The sequence below is a fragment of the Rhincodon typus genome, chromosome 2 (assembly GCF_021869965.1).
Source record: "Rhincodon typus isolate 14 chromosome 2, sRhiTyp1.1, whole genome shotgun sequence".
Taxonomy (NCBI): domain Eukaryota; kingdom Metazoa; phylum Chordata; class Chondrichthyes; order Orectolobiformes; family Rhincodontidae; genus Rhincodon; species Rhincodon typus.
In genome coordinates this window covers 51,418,953-51,438,083 of record NC_063333.1, presented here as the reverse complement: position 1 = coordinate 51,438,083, position 19,131 = coordinate 51,418,953, and positions in this window count along the sequence as shown.

Below are 19,131 nucleotides of genomic sequence, written 5' to 3'. Positions count from 1 at the left end.
GCAAATGACAGCGACCATACATGGCAGCTCCAGGCTCACAGCACAATAGGCTTTGAAAGATAATGCAAGCCTAAGCAATGCTGGTTCACTGATGTCTTTTAGGGAAGAAAATCTGCCATCCTCACCCTGTCTGGCCTTCACGTGACTCCAGACACACAGCAATGTGGTTGATTCTGAACTGCTCTCCAAAATGTCTTAATAAGTCATTCAAAGGAAATTATGAATGGCCAACAAATGCAAAGCAAAGCCCACATCCCACGAATGAATAAAAAAAAAACCTGAGTGGTGAGTTGTTCAGGGAATCTCACGTGGTAAGTCAAGGTGCATATTAGACAAGAGAGAACTGAAGGGGTAAAGTAGGTAATTAACGGAGTGAGTTTGCTAAGATACAGCAAGAGAGCTCACAAGACCTGGTAATGAAAACCCTCCAAAAAGCCTGAAGCAACTCAGACTTAACCAAAAGCAAGATAAGATTCTGCCCAATGTTTCATTATTTCCTAAATGTCCTTATCATATCCCACTTGCAAATATTTATTAATAAATCTGTTACAAAATCTTTTTAAAGAAAATTTATCAGTTGTTTTCCAACGGCTTTATAAATACTGGGTCATGGTAGAACAGATAGTTTATAATCTATTTTTGACTAAAGTATCACTGGTTTTGACAGTGAATGAAGCATCATCTAAAATCAAATGAAAGCTTGATATGCACAACCCACCATGACTCCTGCCACTACAGCTGGTCTTCCTTCCTGAGATATGCAACACTTTTCTTTGCAGGAGGAGCACTCCTGCTTGTCCAGGCTCTGTGAAGGGAGTAAAACTTTCTCCTCTATTTAGCCATATCCCACCCCATGCACAAGACAACGCCATTAGAAAATCCCACTATTTATCTTGTGCTGGCAACACTTTCTCCAGTGACTACTAAGTGCCTTCAGACTGTCCACTCTTCCTAGCTGCCCATTAACTAGCCATCACTTTCTGGCCAGGAGTTAGCATAACACTCATCTAAATTCTTACTGAAAGTTAATATCCATCTTGCCTTTACATTATTAGAAAGCCAAATAAGGACATGTGTACTCCATTCTGTACCTTATACATTTGCTGTTAAACTACTTATCTTAACTCCTGATTTTATTGAATTCAAATCTTTAATTATTGACCATGGTGGGATTGAAATCATATCCCAACATAAGACAAGGACTCAAGATTACTCCTAAAATGACATTGCCTGCCTAATTACTGCAGAGCAAGAACACTCCAACCTTCCCAAATGCCAAGTGGAACCTTTTTATCCCAACAAATTAGTCATGATTGTGACAAGATTGAATACAACATTAGTGTTGCACTCAGCTCAAACCTACTGTCTGAAAAGTCAGTGGAGAGTAGTATTAGATGGAAATATAAAACTAATGATCAACGCGATCCTGTAGCTTTCCTGCCTGGTGGATTAGGTTAACATTATCCTCCATGTAGTCACAACAGTGGCCACAAGTTCAACATATGCAGAAGCAAATATTGATCCAAACAAGGGTCATAAAATTTTATATTCCAGAAGTGTGAAGGTGGCATGGTGGCTTGGTGAGTAGTACTATATCCTCACAGCACCAGGAATTCAGGCTCAATTCCACGCTCAGGCAACTGTCTGTGTGGAGTTTGCACATTCTAGCTGTGTCTGTGTGGATTTCCTCTAGGTGCTCTGGTTTCCTCCCATAGTCCAAAGATGTGCAAATTAGGTGGATCGGCCATGCTAAATCAGCCACAGTGTCCAGATATGTGCAGGTTAGGTGGTTTAGCCATGGGAAATGTGGAATTACAGGGGATGGGATTGTTATGCATGGGATGGTCTTCAAAGGGTTGGTATGGACTTGATGGGTCAAATGGCCTGCTTAAACTCTGTAGGGATTCTAATTCTACTAATTGTCCATTAGTATGCTATTAAATGACTGAGGTACATGCCATGCAAGAAAGATAAACATTTTTTAATTTACAGAGTACCTATGTTCACAACTGAGTATTTTAAAAATCCAGTGAATGATTTCCATCTGAGAGGGCTTCAACAGCTTACCCTGCGGAACAGTGACAGCAAATTCAGGATTTCCACATTTAACTGCATATGTGCAGAAGCCTGAACTTGTTGTCAGTTTCACAAAGAAACCATGGCCTTATGCTTCGTCATATTGGGCACTTTCCAGAGCTAAGCAGGTGACATTTCCAACATTTCACAGTTGGCTATCCACTTTTGCATATGGGAGTCCACAAGCGTTCCTTATGCAACCCAATGTGACATTCTCCCATTCCAGAAAGCAGAAAGTGGAGCAAGCACGTAGCTTCACCACAACACCAGGCATTTTTCTGATGCAGTTATCATTGAATACACATATGTTGCTTTGCAGTGCCATAAGGAGGTTCAGAGATGTAACACACCATCAAGGTTCTCATTGCCCCAATGTCAATTAGGCGTACTCATACTTACATCATCTTGCTGTTCATTGCCTGGTGTCCTGACAGCATTCGTGATGTCTTTATTTTCCACCAGTCCATGTCACCATCAGCATTTGGGTCACCATGAGAAATCAGAGAGTAGATTTTGAGTGACCATCTGGCTCATGAGTGCAACAGATAACTCATGGGCATTGGGCTTATTATGAACTAATCTTTGATATGGTTAAGCTATGAGGAGTCCAACAGTCCAATAGGCATGGCAGAATTATCACAGGCTGCTGCATCTTGCACAACCTCGACATAATAAGGGCACTTGCTACCAGGTATACAAATATGTATTTGCAAATAATGGCAGCACAATAGAGAAGGGGGAAGAGGAGGAGGATTGGGAGGAAAAGAAGAGGCAACTAACATATTCCTTCTGCACCTGGCTGTGTGTGATAGGCTAACAAAATTGTACTAGTGAATGCATCCCCAAATCCCCATTGAATAATATTCTCACACCTTTCCTTTCTTCTGTCACTGCCCATCAGAGCATCCTTTGATTGTAGTGCCGAGATAAAAGCTACTACAAACCAACCATTTTCATTACCAAAAACCATTCAAATAGATACACAGTGATCGATTACGTTCCTTTGGTACCTGTCTTCTATAGGCACTTGCGTGCCCCAGTGCTTCAACACAATGCTAACCTAATGGCTGGTAACAATAACTTATATATTTAAGCATATGCATGCAACTCAAAGATTTCTGCAAAGAGAACTGAGCTATCCGATATAACATAATAGATAAGGTGAGCTTTTAACTTTTCAGAGGGTGATATGAAATGTCATAATTAGTAAAAAGGAAATGCAAGTATTGCAGAATCAGGGAGAAAGCTGTCATATGCCTGAGGGAACAAAGTAAGCTTACATAATTTTTGGCTTAGCATTATTAACCATCATGTTCTGTGATAAACCAGGAAGTATGCTGCAGAAGAAATGTTTGTTTTACAGTCTTTTACATTTAAATTTGCTCAATTGTGATAAAGCAGTTAAACTATGGAAATGCTATTGGAAAGAAATGAGATAGTGTGAGTGAAGAAGAGGCTTTCATATTTGGATAGACTTTGGAAATATGAAGTCAGACTTTTTCATTAGAGGGTAATGAGTCACAACATGTTGAATAATTCATGGAAAGGGTCACAGATGGGTCATCAATCACAACACTCACACCCGAAAACAAGACCAGACTAAATTCTAACCCAAACTGTCATAATAATTCAGTTTTAGGCATACCGCATTCAGCTGAGGCGTTATTCTCAAGCACATATTCTGTGTATGCTATAGTCTCTGTTGTAGCACTGAATCATAACTTATGGGCCAAATCCAAAGATCTGTGTACACATATTATTTTAAAAATGTTTTTGTGAAAATTTAACATGTCATATTAAGTCATCTTAATGCAACAAGAAACAATACAGCTCTGCAAAATGAATGCTAGTGCAGTGCGGCTTGAATAATCCAAACTCTTTTAGGGAAATAATATGATATAAATGTTAATATAACACAGAGCAGCTTTGAAAGATTTGCATCAGAAGTGGATGGACTGTATGCACTATTCCTCCATCTAATTTCATTAACTGCTCAGAAATTCAGCACAAGGAAATCCCACGCTGTGGTGTTTACAATTAGAATATAAATGCATGTCAGCTTAAGGTTACGTGTCTGGACTGCTAATGTTCTTTGTACCTACAGGCCTTTTGTATCTACACATTTCATAGAAAAGGTTCATCTGAAATACAAAGATTTGAAAAATCTATTTTTCTATTCAAAAGGATAAAAGCTTACAAGACTGTAGTTTCCTACTGTTGAGATTCACGCCCACTGTCATGAAGTTAATAATTCACAAAGTGTCACTAGTTTGCGATTCCATGTTGTGTGAGCATGGTGAGACAGCTCCAAATTATGGCTTTTTTTCCCTAAGGTTAAAACATAAGTTAAACGTTCATATTCTTGTTTCTTTATAATGTCCACATGTTACATTAAAAATTATTTCTCTAATTACAGCTAGAGTTAGTAGTAGTTGGTACAGCTTCATTTGGAATGTTGTGTCCAGTATTGGGCACCATACTTTAGGAAATGTTTGAAGGTAGTAAAAAGAGTATACAAAAGGTTCATGGAAATGCTTCCAGGGATGTGAAATTTCAATTACATGGAAAGATTCAAGTTGGGACTGTTTCCCTGAGAAAAGAAAATGTCGATAGAAGATTCAATAATGCAACTAAAAACACAGAGGGGTCAGGACAGAATTGATTGGGAAAACTGTACTCTCTGGTGGATGGATCGAGAACCAAAGTACACAGATTTGAGTCAATCGAGAAACTTTCTAAAGCAGCAAGTGGATACGATCTGAAATGTGCTACCTGAGGATGTCGCAAAGGCAGGATCAACTGAGGCATTCTAAAGGGATTTGGATTATTATCTGGAAAGGAAGAGTGTGCAGGGTTACTGGGAAATTATGGGGGAATGACACAAAGCACAGACTCAATGGGCCTCTTTCATTGCAGGGACAACTGTACACATCTAGTTTTGTTTGGTGTTTTTGGGTACGGACTTGTTTTTGTCAAAGTACCTTTCTCTTGTAAAAGCAAAATTCAGATGCTGGAAATCTGAAATAAGAATCATACTAGACACATAGTGTTAACTTCACTTCTCTCTCCACAGATGCTGCTAGACCTGCTGAATTTCTCTAGCACTTTATGTTTTTATTACCTTCAGCTGTTCCTTATACTCCTCCCTGGCCTATCTTTGGCTATAAATGCTGGAAGACAATCTGCGCCCAGGACTTAAATTATATTTTTTGAATTAGCCAGAAAAGGTGCCTGGTATTTGTTCAGTTTGAGTCATCCACCACTGCAGTGGTTAGGTTCCAGAGCACCTCCAGTTATGGTAAATTGAGAATTTGGAATCTTAAAATTAAAATAAAAACTGATCTCAGTGACAGTGACCATGAAACTCTCAGACTGCCGTTAGAAAAAAGGTCCAACTGGTTCACTAGTGTTCTTTAGAGAAGAAAACATACGGTCCTTGTCAATCTAGCATTTATGTACTAAATAAAAACCGAAAGAACTGCAGATGCTGTAAATCAGGAACAAAAACAAAGTTGCTAGAAAAGCTCAGCAGGTCTGGCAGCATCTGTGAGGGAGAAAACAGAGTTAACGTTTCGTGTCCGGTGACCCTTAGGACCCGAAACAGTAACTCTGTTTTCTCCTTCACAGATGCTGCCAGACCTGCTGAGCTTTTCCAGCAACTTTGTTTTTGTAGCATTTATGTACCTTCAATCCCACATTAATGAGATCAGCTCATGATTGTCCTCTGAAATGGCCTAGCAAACCATTTAAGTGTAACAGACAGCTACTAAAGAGAATTCTTATGATTGAAAAAGAACACTCATTCCTCTGCCCTTCCCCCATCAGCACTCACTGCCTTACATCCCCAAGAATGGGCAAAAAGTCACAGCATTATCAGTGATGACCACGTGCCAAGAATGAATCAATAATCTTTCGTACCAAGAGGTACTAGAAACCGACTATAAGGACAACCTGACAAGTATGCTGAATTGAGTGGTATAGGGGCTAGGAAAAAAGATGAGTTGAGGTCATTCAAACAGGCTGGTGTTTGTAGGTTCTCCATGCCTCAAATTTCCCATACTACTTGTTTTTAGACTCTGCCAATTTTACGTTCTGCCTTCTCCTTTGACTCTTTGTTGGCATATAATGAAAAGGGCAGTCACAATATCACTGAGTAACCACTTCACATGTACAAGCCCAGACTGGGCGTACATTAGCTATTTGACTTATTTGAGGTGCTACGTGATTTGCAGAATGGGTGGGATAAGCCTGGGTCTGACTCTATGGGCTGAATATCACACCAACTCCAGGTGCCAGATGGCTGGTGCTGACAGATGTGTAAAAATGAACACCAGCACTGCACTTATCACCTTTCTGTCCCCACCTATCCCCATGGGCATCTTACCCAAAGTTCAGGTAGTCCAGTAAAAGAGAGCAGCTTGAGAACTGAGTTGGTGTGAGCTTTCTATTTAGGCATTTTGTGCTCGTCAGAGAATTCCCAACCACTTCTCCTCCATTGCTCTATCAATATCGGCACCACTCCCACCCCCACTATTTTTCTTACTCAAGCCTGCCTCACCCCAGGCACACTCTAGATTCACCTTGTTCTCAGCTCCTGCTCATTTACTTCAAAGGACTTGCTGCAGACCCAGTAGTGGCCACAATTTCTAACTTACAGCTCTCAGAGGTTGATATTCCTTTCAGATGGGACTGACATTCTGCCTGAAGCCTAGCTATGGAGAAAGGCACCCGAACATAGGTGGGATCATCCTTAGTATTTCACATTAGATGGGGGCATTACCCCCTTGTGTAAAATTCAGTCCAATAACTCTATGGTATTTTGGTCAGACCAAATCAGAGTGGCAGATTCCCCAGATTCCCTGAAGAACTTACAATAAACTATTGAGTTCTTGTAATTTTTTTTCTCTGATAATAAGCAAAAATTACAAAATTGACTGGATTCAATTTTATAACTTGGCAGGATCTGAATAAATCATTTGTTGATAGTCATAAATAGGTGACAGGCAATATTATACAACCACAGCCATGTATACCTCACCTGTCCATTATACACCTTGCTCCCCGGTCAGCCATTATATACTCCACACCTATATACAACCCACTTGCCAATTAAACTTCATCCACACCATGTATGTTTTGCCCATTTGTTACATGCCCCACCTGCATGTGTAGACATTCCACCCATTTATCATACAATGCATAATCATATGCACACTGTCTACATACACACTGTCTACCATTATACACCCCACTCACATATTCACTCACCTGCCTGTTGTCGTGCTGTCTGTCCATTGGGCCAACTCATGTCACAATGTGCTGGCGTGCACTGAAAATCAAGTCCCACTATTCCAGAGTCATTACGAATGTGAAAATATTTAGTGAAATTATCTAAAATCACAACTCTACCTGACTACACTCAAGTTTAAAATAACCACTCACTATGTTTCTGCACTTAACAAGAAAATAACTGCTTATTACAAACACAGTGTGGAGCCGGAGAAGCACAGCAGGCCAGGCAGTATCAGAGGAGTAGGAAAGTTAACGTTTTGGATCGGGACCTGTTTCTGAAGAAGGGTCTCGACCCGAAACATCAACTTTCCTGCTCCTCTGATGCTGCCTGGCCTGCTGTGCTCCTCCAGCTCCATACTGTGTTATCTCTGACTCCAGCATCTGCAGTTCTTGCTATCTCTGCTTATTACAAATGGCAATTATGAAATATGAATTGCTGATTTATAATTCTATAACTTACACTCTACAGCTTATTAAATTCCCCCCTCACATACAGACGGACACTCAAAGGGAGTCAAGATATTAATATTAAGGTTGAGAAAGGAAAATGGAATAAAAGCAGGGAAACATATTTCGATAACATCAGTCTGGACCACAGAATTAAATTAGTTGTTTTCTTTCTCTTTCTTTCAATTTTTGATGTTGATATAGTTCATTCACGGGTGGATGTTCAATCTTTCAATCTACGCTTGAGAATTTGCTCCTTTCAGGGTTTCTAAAGGTGACTTGTTTTTTCTTTTTCCTGGTGGTTGGAAACTACCTGTTACTGGAGACTTTCTAGTACCTCCACAGAATAGAAAGAGAGACAAAGATTTTTTTTTAATGCTTTTTCTTTACAGATTGGGAGCTTCTCTGATGCATAGGCCCCACACAAGCCATGGTCACGTAGTCAACAATAAGTACGTTGTTGCCAAGGAATTATTCTCTATAATTCAGACCCTCTGAATCTACACTGCAGTATCTGCTTTTGCTCTCCATGTACCAGATTAAAGCAGCATTGCATCCAAATCACTGTGTGCTTCAGTAAATATGATTTTTAATAACTGCAGCTGTCTCTTTATACAGTCTCCCTGGATTATATCGGTATTTTTTCAAGTCTACAGTCTGAAAATAAGAAAATAAAAGATGTGGTCCTTATATCCACCAGGTATATACCCCATTGATTTGTTATGTACCCCATCTGCACAAATCAGAAAGTATGTAGCACCACCAAAATTTAAAACCTTATAACTGGCAATTGTCCTGATTAGAGATAGTAAGAACTGCAGATGCTGGAGAATCTGAGATAACAAGGTGTAGAACTGGATGAACGAGGCAGGCCAAGCAGCATCAGAGGAACAGGAAGGCTGACGTTTCGGGCCTAGACCCTTCTTCAGAAATGGGGGAGGGGAAGGGGGTTCTGAAATAAATAGGGAGAGAGGGGGAGGTGGATAGAAGATGGATGGAGGAGAAGATAGGTGGAGAGGAGACAGACAGGTCAAAGAGGCGGGGATGGAGCCAGTAAAGGTGAGTGTAGGTGGGGTGGTAGGGAGGAGATAGGTCAGTCCAGGGAGGACGCACAGGTCAAGGGGGCGGGATGAGGTTTGTAGGTAGGAGATGGGGATGGGGCTTGAGGTGGGAGGAGGGGATAGGTGGGAGGAAGGACAGGTTAGGGAGGCAGGGACGAGCTGGGCTGGTTTTGGGATGCAGTAGGGGGAGGGGAGATTTTGAAGCTTGTGAAGTCCACATTGATACCATTGGGCTGCAGGGTTCCCAAGCGGAATATGAGTTGCTGTTCCTGCAACTTTCGGGTGGCATCGTTGTGGTACTGCAGGAGGCCCAGAATGGACATGTCGTCTGAGGAATGGGAGGGGGGAGTTGAAATGCTTCGTGACTGGGAGGTGCAGTTGTTTATTGCGAACCGAGCGTAGGTGTTCTGCAAAGTGGTCCCTGAGCCTCTGCTTGGTTTCCCCGATGTAGAGGAGTCCACAACGGGAACAGCGGATGCAGTATACCACATTAGCAGATCTGCAGGTGAACATCTGCTTGATGTGGAAAGTCTTCTTGGGGCCTGGGATGGGGGTGAGGGGTGAGGTGTAGGGACAGGTGTAGCACTTCCTGCGGTTGCAGGGAAAAGTGCCGGGTGTGGCGGGGCTGGAGGGGAGTGTGGAACGGACAAGGGAGTCACGGAGAGAGTGATCCCTCCGGAACGCCTATAAGGGTGGGGAGGGGAAAATGTCTTTGGTGGTGGGGTTGGATTGCAGATGGCAGAAGTGTCGGAGGATGATGCGTTGGATCCGGAGGTTGGTGGCGTGGTACTTGAGGATGAGGGGGATTCTGTTTTGGTTGTTATTGCGGTGACGGGGTGTGAGGGATGAGTTGCGGGAGATGTGGGAGACATGGTCGAGGGCGTTCTCGACCACTGCGGGAGGGACATTGCAGTCCTTGAAAAATGAGGACATCTGAGACGTACGGGAGTGGAATGCCTCATCCTGGGAGCAGATGCGGCGGAGGCGAAGGAATTGGGAATAGGGGATGGCATTTTTGCAGGAAGATGGGTGGGAGGAGGTGTATTCTAGGTAGCTGTGGGAGTCGGTGGGCTTGAAATAGATATTGGTTTCTAGGTGGTTGCCAGAGATGGAAACAGAGAGGTCCAGGAAGGAGAGAGAGGTATTAGAGATGGTCCAGGTGAACTTAAGGTTGGGTTGGAAGGTGTTGGTGAAGTGGATGAACTGTTCGAGCTCCTCGTGGGAGCATGAGGCGGCGCCGATACATTCATCAATGTAATGGAGGAAGAGGTGGGGTTTAGGGCCAGTGTAGCTACAGAAGAGGGATTGTTCCACATAACCTACAAAGAGGCAGGCATAGCTTGGGCCCATGCGGGTAACCATGTCCTGATTAGATATCCTTTAGAGAGTTTCTAAAGCCACAAATGAAACTCTTTCAAGGAATGAAGATAGTGATCAGATCCCAGTGTACAAACCATATTATTAGCTTTCAAGTCTCTAATTGCTATGTTTAACAACATCACAGTTAATGAATAACTGTACTCAATAACTATCTCCTTACAGTTTTCTAAGGTCGCATTGTTCCGCACTACAGGATTAAACATTCTGATGAGAACAATAATTGCCAAGGCTGCAAAAACGTTGAAGCTCATATTGGTTCACACAAGGAACATAATGATGTGTCTACATATTTCCCTTACAACTATTTACTTATCAATGATCTATATGGTTAGGCAGCCATTATTTCAGAAATTATAATAACAATTTAAGTTGAGTATACACAAAATCGAGCTCAATATATTCCGAAACAAACATGCACAAACACTTGTTCAGACAGCTGCAATGCATAGTTTTAATGTAAGATGTCCGACTGGTATGCAAAACAGCAAAGAAGTTCTTGAGGCAGAATATCCCTCATGATTATGTAGGGAGACATTGCAATGGATAAGCAGATGAAGGAATAATATACTAGCAAACATGCTTGGCAATTTTGCCAAAATCAGAAATATCTGGGCTGTCCATATGAAGAACACAATGATGTAATGAACTTGAATATGCTAGGAAGTAACCATAGAGCTGGAGCTAATTGAAGTTATTGTCCCCCTGGCAGTCTCAGAGATCTTGGGCAGAAGGCAAATAACCCTAAGAGGGTGTCATGCATCTCCAAGTAGCTATAGTGTGAAATAGCTGAGAGCAAATTTTCAACTGATACTCTCAACAAAGATATGTTGTGAGGGCCAAAATGATAACAAATAGTGGAAGAAAGATAAGTTACCACCAAAATAACTCAGGGGAACAACATCCACAGAATAATAAAACATAGATTACATCTGTGAGTTTCTACAGACTTGCAGATGGATGGACGATTCCATCTGCATGTTATATGGACAGAATGCTCCAGATCTTCTAATGGGAGATAGTTGCTGCTGATGCATAGGCTGGAGTTGCATGTTGGGACCATAAGGAAGTCCCGCACAGCTTACTCCATGGGAATTGCCCAGGAAGTTGAAACTTCCAAGTAATTTAAACGGTGATCTGTAGAATTTTAGTACAATAGAAACTTTACAGCACAGAAAGAGGCCATTCAACCCATTGTGTCTGCAGCAGCGGAATAAACTAGCAGTCCATTCTAATTCCACTTTTCAGTGAAGATCTGCAGCCTTGCAAGTTTCAGTGCAGCTGGTGAAGTTCCAGGTACCTTTCAAATAATTTAAAGTTTTTGCCTTAAACACCAAACCAGACAGTGAATCCCAAACACACACTGCCCTCTGGGTGAAATCGTTTTTTACCCAGGGCACCTCTAATCCTTCTACCAACTATCTTCAGCTGGCCTTGCACCACCACACACCCATCCCCAATAAATGGTGTCTCCTTTAGGAGAAATAGGTCTTCCTTGTCCACTCTTCCAAGCCCCTCATTATTTTGTTCACCGAATTAAAGCACACCTCAGCCTCCTCTTCCGAGCAAAATAACCTTACCCTCTCCAATCTTTTATCATAGTTGTAACTTTCAAGCCTCAGCAACGTTCTTGTAAATCCTATCTGTACTCCATAACAATTATGTCACTGCTGTAATGTTGTGAGCAGAACTGTACGCAAAACTCCAGCTGTGAACTAATCAGTATTTTTTATATAGTCCTAGCATCATATCCCTGCTATTGTATTCAGTAGCATACCCAATAAAGTCAGAGGACCCTGGATGTCTCAGAATATTCAGGACTGGATAATAAGGAAAAGACAGATTTTTTAGCAGGTGCAAAAGGAACAAACCACCAGAGGCCCTAGTGGAGTATAGAAAATGCAGAAGGGACCTTCAGAAAGCCATTAGGAGAACAAAGAGGGGCTTGAAAAAACACTGTCAGGTCAAATTAGACAAAATCCTCAGATATTCAATCAATATATCGAGGGGAAGAGGATAACCAGGGAAAGTGGAGGGTTCATTAGGAACCAAGGTGCAATTTGTGTGTGGAGCTAGAAAACATTGCTAGAGTGTTAAATGAGTATTTCACATCTGGCATCACTTTATAGAAGGACAATGTAGGTACAGAACGTGGGGATAGTGACTGTAATGTTCATAAGTAGATCAACACCGGGAGTGAGGAGTAACTGGGCAGGTTTAAAAGTCCAGGTGAGTTGTATCCCAGGTTGCTGTGGGAGATGAAGAAGGAAACTACAGATGCTCTGACCCAAATTTCTAATTTCTTTCTGGTCACAGGGATACTGCTTTAGGACTGGAGGACAGCTAATGTGGTTCCACAATACAAGAAGGATGGTAGAGATAGAACAAGGAATTACTGGCAAATAAGTCTCACATCAGTGGTAGGGAAACTACAGCTGAAGAAGGAGTTAGACTCCAAAAGCTTGTGTTTCAAAATAAACCTGATGGACTACAACCTGGCGTTGTGTGATTTCTTGTCCCCCCCACGACAGCTGGGTCCAAGGATATCCTGTTCCATATTTTAAACAAAGAGAGACATGAGGCCATGAAGAACTTTAAACATGAGCTTCTTTCGTTCTTTGCATTTACAGTAATTACCTATTGAGAAAATAATAAAGTATGGTGACAAAAACATTCTTATACATCTACATTAGTAGTTGAACACAGAATCCAGTATCTTCCCTTTGAAACTCCAGTCATCCATGTGAGTCACATTGACAAATTTCCCTCAAAAAAAAATCAATATTTATGGAACATAAAGGGCAGAATCTTATAGCGGATTGAATGATGCGGGCTATGCTATGCGAGAAATGTAGTGGAATCATGCAGGAAGTCTAGCAACGCTGCATGTCAAGGCTGCTTGATTGTTCACTTAGCACTCACTCAATTTGCACCTATCTGCATCCTTGCAGCATCCATGCCTTGCCTTGCTTTACCTTGCCTTGCCATAACTGTAAGCATATGTTGGTGATTCAGCCAGAGTCTAACGTCTACCAGTGTTGCCGCATTGATGTGCTTATTCACACAGATCCACAGACAGGCTGATTGTCAGTAGGGATCTGTCCAGAGGAAGGGGATATCTGGAGGTAGGGCACACTGATGCATTAAACTAACACACACAACATGTGTGCTAGTTTAATGCCAACGCATCATCCTCTGACACTTCCGCCATCTGCAATCCAACCCCACCACCAAAGACATTTTTCCCTCCCCACCCTTATCTGCTTTCTGGAGGGACCACTCTCTCCGTGACTCCCTTGTCCGCTCCACACTCCCCTCCAGCCCCACCACACCTGAAACTTTTCCCTGCAACCGCAGGAAGTGCTACACCTGTCCCTACACCTCACCCCTCACCGCCATCCCAGGCCCCAAGAAGACTTTCCACATCAAGCAGATGTTCACCTGCACATCTGCTAATGTGGTATACTGCATCCGCTGTAGCCGTTGTGGCCTCCTCTACATCGGGGAAACCAAGCGGAGGCTTGGGGACCACTTTGCAGAACACCTATGCTCGGTTTGCAATAAACAACTGCACCTCCCAGTTGCGAACCATTTCAACTCCCCCTCCCATTCCTCAGATGACATGTCCATCATGGGCCTCCTGCAGTGCCACAACGATGCCACCCGAAAGTTGCAGGAACAGCAACTCATATTCCGCTTGGGAACCCTGTAACCCAATGGTATCAATGTGGATTTCACAAGCTTCAAAATCTCCCCTCCCCCTACCGCATCCCAAAACCAGCCCAGCTCGTCCCTGCCTCCCTAACCTGTCCTTCCTCCCACCTATCCCCTCCTCTCACCTCAAGCCCCACCCCCATTTCCTACCTACTAGCGTCATCCCGCCCCCTTGGCCTGTCCATCCTCCCTGGACTGACCTATCCTCTCCCTAACTCCCCACCTACACTCACCTTTACTGGCTCCATCCCCACCTCTTTGACCTGTCTGTCTCCTCTCCACCTATCTTCTCCTTTTTCCATCTTCTTTCCGCCTCCCCCTCTCTCCCTCTTTATTTCAGAACCCCCTTCCCCTCCCCCATTTCTGAAGAAGGGTCTAGGCCCGAAAAGTCAGCTTTCCTGCTCCTCTGATGCTGCTTCGCCTGCTGTGTTCATCCAGCTCTACACCTTGTTATCTCAGATTCTCCAGCATCTGCAGTTCCTACTGTCTCTCACAGACAACATGCACCAGCTGTCGGTGTGGCAAACACACAGGACACTTGTACAATCAAATGGCCTTGTCAGAAACTGGGTGGGGGCTTAGTTATGATTTGATTGGAGGGGGGGGCTCTGTCATTCAAGGGGTCCTGGTACCACCAGCCATGACCTCAGACCACACACTGTCCAGAGAATGGCCTGCTATCGGTCATCTATTTAGGTCACTCACGGTCAGGGCCTATGCATGACTACACTCTGAGGAATGGGCAGTGGTCAGTGCTGTAGGGCCAGCCCAAGCAGTCACAGGAATTGTATGTCATCAGTCAGAGATGGCAATCAAGGGTCTGGTCAGTTGTGTCTAGAGGCTGTAGAGTGAAGTTGGTCCAATGTCTGGAATGATCACAATCTTGGAGATCTGTCCATTGATCATTGAGGAGGGTGCAAGGGGTCTGAAGGTGTAATGGAGGACTAAAAAGGTTAGGGCACTGAAGGTGGTGGGGGCAAAGCAGAGACATGTGTTAAGGTGGAAACAATGATGATGATGGGGAGATCTTCAAGTATAAAGAATATGTGGAACAGCACTGCAGGGTATCATAGCATGAATTTTAAAACTTATCAAATTTCTAATTCCTCTCTGCATCTGTGACAAAATTCATTCTCTTGTTTTCAGAAGTAATTAGTACTTCTGAGATCTACATTCTGTGTGTAAACCTATCACACTTAATACTTAAATACACTTTACATCATTTATCATAAAAAAATGAATTAACATTTTCTCCAGGGTTATGAAACAATGGTGTGCTATTTTAGGGAGTCTCTTGGTAATAAAACATGTTGTACATCCTTTTAATGCTTTCTATAATAAGTATGCTTAGCTTATGTCATAAATCATTTTGATGACAGCACTGCAGTAAATTGGTTTTTCTGCTGCTCTCTGGGAAAATAGTCCAGTTGGGAACACGTTGTGTCTTTCTTCGATTTTAATAAGTCTCCAATGGGAACACAGAGAGAAAAGGAAGGCATTGTGTGGAATCTTACGCATGGGGAGTTGCAATAGTAAAGCAGCTGAATAGTAAAGATAGCCCAAATGATGAACTCAATATCTATCTCTGATTCGATTAAAAGTCACATTTGCTTTTAAAGTTCCTTTTAATGATTACTTTGATCATCAAAGAGAATTTGTGCATTCTTAAACTACACAGTATGCCCAGTGTAGGGCAATTAAATCAAATGCCCTACACAGGGCAGTGTGACTTCCAATGGTGTAACTCTTGCACAAGTTACAACTAAAATTGGATGGGCTAGCAAGGAGAATGTGACCGGTACAACTCATACTGATATGGTTTTGGAGAGCAATTGCAAGAGGGTTGTTTCTATTTGTTTATTATCTTTGTTCTCCCTTTGAGCCTTTCCTATATTATGGGAGCAATTATAGAAGCTGATTCCTCTTAAAGTATTGCTACTCACCCAGTTGTTTTGGTGCGTATTGAGTTGTTGTTGATTGAAGCTATTTTTCAATCATCATCCTACAAACTATCTATTTAAGAGACAGATTTCAATCTCTGGGAGAACCAACCCAATAACAACAGTATAAAGTACACATTGACCACTGAGAGAAGAATGATTGTTAAAAATAATCAAATCATTTATATCATACTACAGGCTTTAATTAAACTTCAATACAATAGAAAACATCTACAATATAGGTAATTTCATTTCTCGTTTAGAATTCCCTTTGTCTTTGTTTTTACTCTACACTATATCATTCATCAATGTTGACTTGACCTAAATAATTAATATATTTTGATATTCAGATTAGCACTGGGACTTAGAACATTTATGACTGTCAATAGTGGTTGTTGCATTAAGTATATCTAACTAGGTCAGTGCAAGAAATCATTAGCATCCCTCTAGTCTGCATGCTGAGTCGAGTTAATATTATGTGGATATAAAAAGACCTTGATTGTTTATATCTTCAAATAAATTTTAAAAATCACCTTTTATTTTTCTCCAATGCTTCAGAGGCATGTATCAGGTCACAGTCAACTCTCAAGAGTTGTGATTCAATAAAATAATTAATTCATAATTTCACAGCAGAGGTTGATATATTAAAGTGCAAATGGGGTTAATTAGCTACAAGCTAAATTATGATATATAATTAAAAGCCATGCAGTTATTCTTTAAACTGATTGAGAAATTGTTTTTAAGAGAGATGTCATAGGGTGGGGGAGTTGTCGAAAAGCAGTGACAGAAAGTGAGCTCCTAGCCTGAAAACTGAACTATCACACTGGCTGTACCATTAATGTTCAAGGCCCTCACAGTTAAGTCATCAGGTGGACCTTTAACTGCATCATTCCCTCTTCTCCCCAACCACAGCCAAAAGCTAGCTGGAAATAAAGAAATAGAAAGTAAGAGTTTCAACGGATATTTTTAAAAATAAGACAGTTAACCAAGTGACCATCAGTCCTTTAGAAAGTGGAGAATGAGAGAAAGTTAGCCAGAAATATAAATAGACAGTAAAAGCTTCTGAATTACAGAATGCAACACAGAAAAGATGTAAAAGAAAGTGAGTGTTCATCCTGTAGAAGTGAATCTAGGGAATTAGTCTCAGAAAATAAGGAGATGGCAAATGAATTGAACAAGTATTTTGCATCTATTTTCACTGCTGAGGATGCCAGTAACATCTCAGAAATAGTGGTAAATCAGAAAATGGAAGAAAAAGAAGAGCTCAACAAAATTACAAGCTCCAGGAAAGTTGTGCTGAGCAAATTGTTGAAGATGTGAGCTGACAAGTCCGTGGGTCCTTTTTAATTGTCAGGTCTTAAAAGAATTGACCTGTGAAATGGTCGATGATTGATGTTCCAAAATTGCAGGGATTCTGAGAAGGTTCTTCTTGGTTGGAAAGTAGCTAATGTAACTCCTTTATTGAAAAAGGGAGGGAGATAGAAGGCAGCAAATTGAAGGCAAGTTATCTTAACGTCTGTCATAGGGAAGATGTTAGATGTGTTACAATGAGACCCCGGGTGAAGTTCACCAATTTATTATTTTTCCAGACTACCTCAAACTGCAAAACTCCCAGGTGAAGACAGATGAAGTCGCTCCCTTTCTTTATTTGCCTATCCCCTTGATTGGTTGCAACAAGGCTAATTTGAGAAGGTTCCCTTCCCAAACTGAAATAAACTTATGTTTTAGATGGAGCCAATTTATCTGGGCTTCCTTGAATTAATAAAAAGAGTGAGCTTATTAATTACTATTCCTGAGATGAAATATTCATGGAACACACAGATTAGAAATAAGAGGTGAGTCCAAAGACATAGTTAAAAGAACAAATATAAATTAATATAACATTATCCTTCATTGCTAGGAGAATTGGTCTTTGAATTGTTCATGAACAGTGGATAGTGGAACATGTCACCATAGCAGTGGAGGATACCAGCAGCATTGACATTTATATTTGAATGAAAGCTGATTGAAGTTCATTTGCCCGGATGCTTTTTTCAAACTAGTTTGTAGCACTCAGAGTTAGAGAGACTCTACCCGCAACACAGGGTTGGTGGGACAATTGTTTGACTGTGATCATCACAGCACGCTAACATTCCAACCCAGGCTATTACAAACAACAGCATTCTGCCCCACTAGCCCATAACCAGTAGAATCAAACTGGTTTTTTAACCTCTAATGGAGTGTACTTTCCAAAGGGAATAACTCAAAAAGTGATTATAGTTTGGGACATAATCCTTAGTGGGTGGATCTCTGCTCAGCAGCATATCGTTAGCCCTTCATTGTTTTTATAATGCTGTCAGATTACAATCCAGTCTGTTTGAAGTTTCTTCAACACCTTCAGGTGTTGCATCCCATCAGTCCGACACAGAGGATTTTACACCTGGAGTTATTTTGTCTCTGCAGTAATCCTCTTTTAGAAAAACATATTTTAGAATTATGGACTAAAAACAACCATAATATTTCAGAGTTTGAACCCATTGTCATAACAGAACCTATTATTAAAGATGTTATAGGAAAGAACCGAGAAAATGTTCAAGATAATTAGATAGAGCCAACATGGTTTTGTAAAAGGAAAATCGTGTTTAACTAATTTATTTGAGTTTTTGGGGAAGTCACATGTGCTGCGCATAAAGGGAACTAAAAGATGCACTGTACTTAGAATTCCAGAAGGCATTGAATGAGGCAGCACATTGGTATGAGTAGAAGATTGTCTAGCTAACAGGAAACAGTGAGGAGCCATAATTGTCTGGTTGGCGAGATATAACAAGTGGTGTCCTACAAGAATCAGTTATAGGGGCTCAACTTCTTCCAATTTACATAAATGACTTGGATGAAGAAACAAAAGGTATCAATGCTAAATGCACTGGTGACACAATGATAGGTTGGAAAGAGGGTTATGCAGTGGACATAACGAGGCTACAAATGAATGTAGATAGTGAGTGAGAGAAATCTGGTAAATGGAATGTGGAGATGCATCTTATGATTTTTGTTTAAGTGTCAGCTTGTTGAATTCCATGGAGGCTTTCTCACTGTGAGGCCTATGAAGATCACTAACAATATCTTACCAAACCTGTCTACTGTACCTTCATGGTGCCCCTCTCTCCTCATTCTATTCACCTAAGCATCCTGCTAGTGGGTAAGAGAGGTGCCGTGACTGGCAAATATCGAATGCCAGTGTCTATGGA